The sequence below is a fragment of the Meleagris gallopavo genome, chromosome 7 (assembly GCF_000146605.3).
Source record: "Meleagris gallopavo isolate NT-WF06-2002-E0010 breed Aviagen turkey brand Nicholas breeding stock chromosome 7, Turkey_5.1, whole genome shotgun sequence".
NCBI classification, from domain to species: domain Eukaryota; kingdom Metazoa; phylum Chordata; class Aves; order Galliformes; family Phasianidae; genus Meleagris; species Meleagris gallopavo.
The window spans coordinates 6,159,612-6,167,612 of record NC_015017.2 but is presented as its reverse complement, the minus strand read 5'-3'; the positions used below and the strand labels follow the sequence as shown (position 1 = coordinate 6,167,612).

At 34.6% G+C, this 8,001-nt stretch overlaps 1 long non-coding RNA gene across 3 annotated transcripts in view; it reads right to left on the bottom strand.

The window, feature by feature from the left end:
* Nucleotides 1-8,001, bottom strand: part of LOC104911628 — a 96,817-nt gene that overhangs the window by 9,543 nt on the left and 79,273 nt on the right. For all 3 annotated transcript variants that reach the window (XR_004160271.1, XR_004160272.1, XR_004160270.1), the window contains one exon: nt 7,589-7,649. This is a non-coding gene — a long non-coding RNA (uncharacterized LOC104911628). The remainder of the gene's footprint in view (nt 1-7,588; nt 7,650-8,001) is intronic.

Genomic DNA, 8,001 nt, shown 5'->3' with positions numbered 1-8,001 from the left:
AAAACAAAAAAAAAAGCAAAAAGATCTAGGTTTGGTGTAAGACAATAAAAAATTGTTACAGAAAGCTTAAAATTGAAGATTTCAAGAACAGAGTCACTAGAATTTTGTGAGGGTGTATTTTGGAAATGCAGAGCACAGAAACTGCAATCAATATTTGCAAGATCACTAACATGGACTATATTCTCAGGCCAGTTCTTTTCTAACTTTGGCTTTATTCCCACGTTGCAGTTCTGAACTCAATATACTTCAAAATATCTGACATCAGAACCTTGACCCAAGAGGCAACCTACTTGGAAACAGAACAAAAAATATTTTTCTCAATTTAGTTCATATTCATACAACGTGGTTTTTTTTTTTGTTGTTGTTGTTGTTGTTGTTTTGTTTTGTTTTGTTTTTTAAATAATAGCAACTGAGTGGGTTAATCATCAAGCTTTCAATCAGCAAAAAGCTCTAAGCAATTGCCTCTGTAAAAATTCTAAAGCTGGGTTATCTGAGCGAGCCTCTGGCATATTACAATTTGTCCTTTTCCAGTCTATATTCAAGGGAAATTGATTTACCATTTAAGGAGAAGTCTGAAACAAATATATCAGGGGAAATCAGTGCTCTTCATAGAAAAGCAGTAGTGAAATTTTTGCCACTTGTCAATCTCCATCACAGGTGGTTTGTCAGTACCTGAAATATGCGGTTCTAAATAGAATGGCAATAAAATGTATATTACAGACTACTCTCAATTTCTGTAAGTATAGAAGAAATGCAGTATTTAACTCCCCTCTGAAAAATAAATCATGTATTTATTTATCTTATTTTCCGTCTGTTTCCAAATATGTAAAAATTGAGGAAAAACTGAAGGAAAGAAATGTTTACTTTTATAACAGAAGTTATTTACAAAAGAGTTATTTTTCTGGGATATAATGTGTCATTTTTAGCAGACTATCATAAGAGAAATTCCTCATCAGTGGAACAATATTCCCCTCTCCCTGTCATTTTCTCATTGAATTTATTTTTCCCTGATGTTTTCCTTTTTTCACTCATTTCAAATTCATCAGTAAAAGGTATACTCATTAAACATGCTTTAATTGCTGATTCTGATCCCTGATTTTAAATTTCTTATCGCAGTATAGGTCTCTGTTATAAATAACACAAGTCCCATCTACCACTGAAATCTGTTCTACATGCAAATTGCTACGTTCTTACCAGCTGCTTTCTTCAAGTTCTAGAGCGATCTTTCTCAGATGCTCTGGACAGATTTGTTTTCCTTCAAACTCTCTTCAAATACACTACTTAATCTTCATGAAGACCATGTAACAGCTGTGTTGAATGAACTAATAAACTCTAAGGAATTATGCTTTAGTAGTTTATATTACTACCCTTAGCTCCAGCCCCAGCTGCCCTGACAAAGTTGACTGTCCTCCCAGACCACTGGCATATTAGAGGAGAAACCATATTATCAGCGTTTCCATACTAAACTATTTCATTTATGTCCTAGACACAACAACGCAGATGTAGATTGCCAGTTAACCACTTCTATTGTGTCCCATTTCAGCTTAAAAACAATTAATGTGTACTTCAGTGTTTCTCATATACCTCAAAATTCCATAGACTTGCAGTTAAGCAGGCTATTTAAAGTTATCTCATTTCTGGTAACAAGGAAGATATACACCACCTAAATGTCTTTAAACAAATACATCCCTAGTATATATAGTACACATAAATAATGTTTAAGATATAAAACGATGTGTTCATAACGCTCTTATAGAGACAACAGCAAACTGTGTTTATAGCTTAAATTTGGATTTTCTCATCTTGAGCAGTAGTGTGAGATTTCATCAAGAAATCTTGAACATTGCACTTACACTTTATGCAGAATCAGACAACGGCATGTTTGTGTTTTCTGTTGTTATCCAAATCAGACAAATGCTTTGGACTCTGGCCAGAGTTTTCAACTACTTTAACCATTTTAGGTTTACATTCAGTCTAATGATCATGCATGTATCTTTTAACTCTTGAAAAAGACTTTGCCAGGGTAATTTTCACAATAGAAATTTTTGCTTTTGGACAATTTCAACCAATGTAGCCCTTCCACGAATCTGGAACTTTTCCCCCAGCCCAACCCAATTAGCTTAGAAATCTTTTCTTAATCTCATCACAATTGCACTAAGATTTATTAGTGTCTGCACTGCACAAGATGCCGAGTTCTGCTTACAGAAGAACGCTGCCAGTATTCTTGTTGTCCCAGTAACATAACTGCTCTGACTAGTCGCTAAGACTTCTGTCCAAATCTCAGTCCATTGCAAAACAGCAGTGTGAGACTGCTGAGTAATGCAGTTAGACTAAGAAAAAATGTCTCCAAAAAGGCCACCATACAAAGCAATCCATACACACCATTAGCTACTCAGAAGTAAACTGTTAGATCTAGTAACGTAACTTACACTATCATTTAATGGTAACCTGACACTTCTCTTTCTTTCCAAAGATGTTCTGAGCTTCTGTGGAAGTCTGTGGTTTCTGCTTTTAGCTAAATCCTTGTGATGTTACTTTTGCCTCAATTTCCTACATTGTGCAACACACCTGAAATACTGAAGAGAACATGAATTGCAGCCTTCTGGAACAGGAAAACTAGAAGGCCACGCATTTTCATTCTGCTTTTTTGTTCAAGTTAGAACAGAAAAGGAGCAACTATTGAAAAATGTTCATTAAAAATTATATTTGAAAAGATAGATAAATAAGTATTTAAATATTTTGAATCTGTTCACACAAGGCACTTTTAATTTTTTTGTCCTCTTCCACAACAAAGTACCTATTTATTTATTTATTTTTAATTCTACCAAATTATCATAAATACTCAACTAAAGGCACAAGAGCGCTAAGCTCTGCTTACAGCTTTCCTCATGTTACGTACAGAATGGGAATAATGGTAAAAAAACATGAGGATACATTCACACTGAGATGCTTAAAAAGAATGTTGGAGAGGCCACATACATTTATAGTCACAAATAACAGATGGTCCCTACACTTTAAATTATTAAAATATGAGTTATTGGCATTTTCATTAGTATGGTATGAACTTCTCATAGTATATAGGTTGTGTGTTAAGGCCATGTATGGTATTAGCTAAAGCAGGCTGAAGATTATCGCTGAACTGAAATAAAACTAAAGATTAATTTGACACAGTGTTTTTCTTCAATCAATAATATAGACAACTGTTCGTGAATTTATGTGTGAAGCCAAAAAAGTTAAAACATACATATATGCGCACAAATTTAACTATGGGCATCAAAAAGCTTTCTCAGAGCTAGATTTTCTCTGAACGAAGAGACATCTGATGCTTGTTTTGTATTTTTTGTGAATTTACTACTATATGGCTGTTTTCTTCTTACTGACAGCAGCAGACTAAGAACTCTGAACAGCGACTGAATTGTTCTGACTGTTCTCCAACTCTCTATTTCAGTTCCTTAAAATGTGCAAGCAGCAATCTGTAGCATTGCAATTTCTGTGATCCAAATTCAATATTTGACAAAAAGCAGCAGAAGATCAGGGGCAACACATCCCCAGTCTAGAGATTTTCTAATTACTGATCTTAAGAGGACCAGGAGGAAAGGAACTTCCTCCAAACAGATGACTGAGCTACTGAGCCTGGAAATAGTATCACTGTCTATCATGTGTCATATGTTTTAGATGTACCTGTAATTTTTCGTTTCATTTTCAGTTTTTCATTTTCCCATGCCACATATAGTCTGAGGGTGAATCGTGCTATTTATGAGATACTGAAGACGAGAAGTTGAAAATATATGGGTTTTTTTGTTTTGGTTTTTTGTTTGTTTTTTACATTAAGTTCACATGCCTTTTGTTGGAAGAGTTGGAAAAAAGACTGTTTGATAATTGAATCACTGTGCTTCCATACTGAAGTCACTTCCTGATAAGCTGCCAAACTTGTTTTATAAAATAAATAAATGACAGAGCTTGAACAACTCAGTTTTCTTGGCTGGTCACAATCGGTGCTGTACTATTCTGACTAATACCAGAATACTGCTGCAAATTCTAATACTACACTCCAAAATAATATACAGAATTCAACTAAGAATCCAACTGTCAAAGATACTCACAGCTTCAATCTGAGCCTTTTTTTTTCCCCCCCCGATTTTCTTCACTAAAGTGAGGCCCTGCGCAGGTTTGACAGAGAAATAGATTTTATTTTCATTAAATGTAGGTTAAATACATGCATCTCTGTACCAAATACACTACAAACTTCTGAGAGTGGCACCAGTGACAGAAAGTATTGCTACCCTGAAAAGACAAGTGGTTCAGGAAAAAGCAATTCCACACCAACACCACCACCACCAAGAAGCACACAGCTTCAATTGGCAGCTCACAACCAAATAAGCATGACTATTCCTGCTGACTTCAAAAAGCGGGTCAGCTGAAATGGGCAGATTACAAGGCCAAACATAGGTGAATGCATGTGCAGAACCTTTTAACATAGATGTAGTTGAAGAGAACATACAAACTCCAAGCATCTCCAAAAGCTATTTTGAAGTTCTATTAAAGCTGTTCCTGATGTTTTACTGGAAGCAGTTCCCATCCTCAATAATATACTTTCATGTTCTGCCATCACGTCAATGAACCTTTGTAGTCATAATCTGGCTTCTACAAAAAACCAAGCCAGATGAAGTAGCTTTCTTCTTTTCACTTTTATAGTAACTGTTTTTCAATGTTATGACTTTAATTCAGAACAGTTGAGTGCACTTTTTTAAATGTCAATTGAATTTAGAGTAATTGTAAGCTTGAAAACCTTCTTAAAAGTTCTGCTGACTAGAAAACATTCAATTTAAGTATATTCTTTATCTTTAGAAGATTGATAATTGATCTCATGCTTAAAAACAATGAATCCTTCATGGAAACACTCTTAAATGTAGCTAAATACTTCTGTATCAAAAGAGATGATAGACTCTCAAGTGGAAGTAATAAGATTTGCAAATGTTCTTAATTGAATCTAACACATTCTTGGTTCTCTTCATCCTGTGGGAAGCAGGAGTTCCTACTTAAAAAAGGCTTTTCTGTACATACCCCAGTCACTGAGGCACAAAGTCAGAGCAAGGCAACACAGCTTAAAATACTTGAAAATAAACTTCTGTCAAACAAGTTAGCAGATTTTATAATGAAGTGCTGAAAGAGAGCATTCAGGCAAGCAGAATGCACCACAAAGAGGCAGCAACAATAACTTTCAAGCCAATACATACTTGAAATAACACATCAAATTACCACTCAGCGTATTTCATCAATGCATCTAAAAATGTTAGAAATGGCCACTGTGTAGAAGGACTACATCACTGAGAATATAAGCCTTAGAGGAGCCTATCTACAGCGTCAAGCACAGTGATCATTGATCAGCCAAGACACTTGACCAAGTGGCATAACAGTAATTTTTATAAAAAATTATTCCCTACTAAGAGCAACAACTGTTGCCCCGAAATAAAAAAACCCTACACAAGCATCACAGGTTTTAGTCAGAAATCTATTTTTAAAACTTAATTATTTCTGTTCTTTGGTATAGTGAAACTGATACCAAACAGTGCATGAAATCAAACATTTACACTGAGTAGGCACCAGAAACTGAATTACTAAAGAGGCAGCAGCATCCAGATTCAAATATAAAAAGTCTTACTCTAGAATAGCACTTAGTTTTGATGATTACTTTAAAACAGCAAAAGCATTTCCGAATACACTGTATTTGTGCCTGACAAATTCTGTACTGGAAGCAGGAGATATGATACAGAAGCAACTCCACCACTGTCACTCATTTTAGTTTGATCCCAGCTGACTTTTACTACATGCGTCTCCACGGTTATATTTGTAGCTTGTGAAAAATCTGTAACAGCTGGAAGAATAGCATCAGTGGAGCACAATAATATTTCAGAAAACATGAGGTATTGATTTAAAAAAATGTATTTTGCGTATGAATTTCTGTAGAAAATATTTCCTACCTAACCACACTCCATGAGCAAACCATTTCACTTTTTATGAAAGTGTGCGCCATTGCCAATTATGAAACAGGATGTAAAAAGTGTACCAGTGAATACCGACAACCTGCACTGATGACATCCAAGCAGAATACGGAGTTCTAGAGAATCAATAATGAAAATGTGCTGCCACTATAAGTTCATTCTTTCAAGTAGAAGAGCACTTAATATTGTGCATAGCAAAGAGATCAGTCTTTAGACCACACCAAAACACAAATGCTATTATTTATTTCACATTTTAAATGATTTTTTTTTAGTCCATTTTCAAGTTTAGGGAGTATATTTCTGTTTACAGATGTAATTTATCATCAACAGACTAGAGTAACATCCAGCTTCCGGTTACTGTGGCTAAGTCAATGCCGCAAACAACAACTGTACAAATACCTAAGGGCAATTTTCAAAATGATACCTACTTGCTGCTATCCAAATTGCTCTGAGGCTATTTCTAGAGACTTATTATACAAATGCCTGAATTACTGCAACATGATACTGCCTCATAAGTAGTAAACACTGAGCATTTTTCTTATTTGTTCCACCCAGAATGAACTCTCACATAAAATTGAAACTGAATCCAACTTATTTGTCATAATTAGTGCTTACATGAGTAAATCACTATTAAGTATCATTATTTATTTCTAACCTATATTATTCCAAACTCCCTAAAGGATAAGGAATACACTCTGTAGGAATCTGAAAAAAAGAAGCAAAAGATTTGCACTGGAATGTTTACAGTTTTACCAGGAGAAAAAAAACTAAGTATTTTAGCCAACTATGTTGAAAAATTAGGGTGTCTAACTGGAAAAAAAAATTGAATCTGCCTATCCTGCCTATACCTTTAATTAACCTGTGTATCCATTTTGCAATGAAGCCATTGTTTCATTTCTGTTCATTCACTGTTTTTTTACTGTTAGTATCAAATGAATTATTCTATGACTGAACTAGAATTTAAGCTATCGTCAAAAGTCTACACTCAATAAAAGAAAGAGGCAAAGCAGGTAGGCTGGAGTCATAGGGTGATTGAATAAAAAGAAAAAATGAAAAGAATATACAAAGCACAAGACAAGACAAAAAGTTATATTTGTCAAGGTAGACAAATTTTTACCATTTCTCAGAGAAAATGTCCTTAAGAAAGATCCAATGGGACAGGGGATAAACTACAAATACGTAGGAATAGCAGTAAAATTCAGCAAAGGGGAAATTTATTCCTAATATGGTCTAATTTCTTAATAGTCTGAACGCATCAAAGATTCAGCTTTGACTACTTAATTCTCTTCTCTTCTGTAAGCTGGTTTAAAAGAGCTTTGTTCCACATCTTTTATTTTATTTTTTTTTTTTAAACTGGTTCCACAGCCAGCTGTCCATCTAAGCGCTAAGAGTAACGTTGGTCTCTCCTGCCTCAAGGCCAACCAACACCAGAAGGGGTGGCCAGAAACATGCTTAAATAGACTGTTTCATTTCAGTAACATTACAAAACACACAAACATCTCTTCCCTCTTCATTTGGTCACAGAGTGAGTAAAATCTTTGAAGTGATATTTAAAACAAATGATGACATTTAAAAGTCGCACTCACTTGTGCACGTACAGTATTGAGCCAGCAGTGTTCTGTAGCAAACAGTTGATGAAGCAGATTCCTAAGAGAAAACAGAATATTCAGAAAGGGATTTAGTATAGATAGCAAAGATAGAAGCTCAATTACATAATCCAGCATATTGAAAAAACAATTTACTAACCACAGTTGTAGTATACATTGACATGTTGAGTGCCATTTGATTTAGGATTTGTGAAAGACACAAGGATGGATGCAATTTTGAAGGTAGTTCTGATACATTAAGCATTGAATTATTTGCACTAGACAAACATGGTCATACAGTACTAAGCTAGAAATTCAGCTTGCTGAAATAAACATATCATAAACTGTGTAAACTATAACCTCTTTTTTTCCATCTTACTACAAAAACAGACTGCAAAATTTTTCTTTTTTTT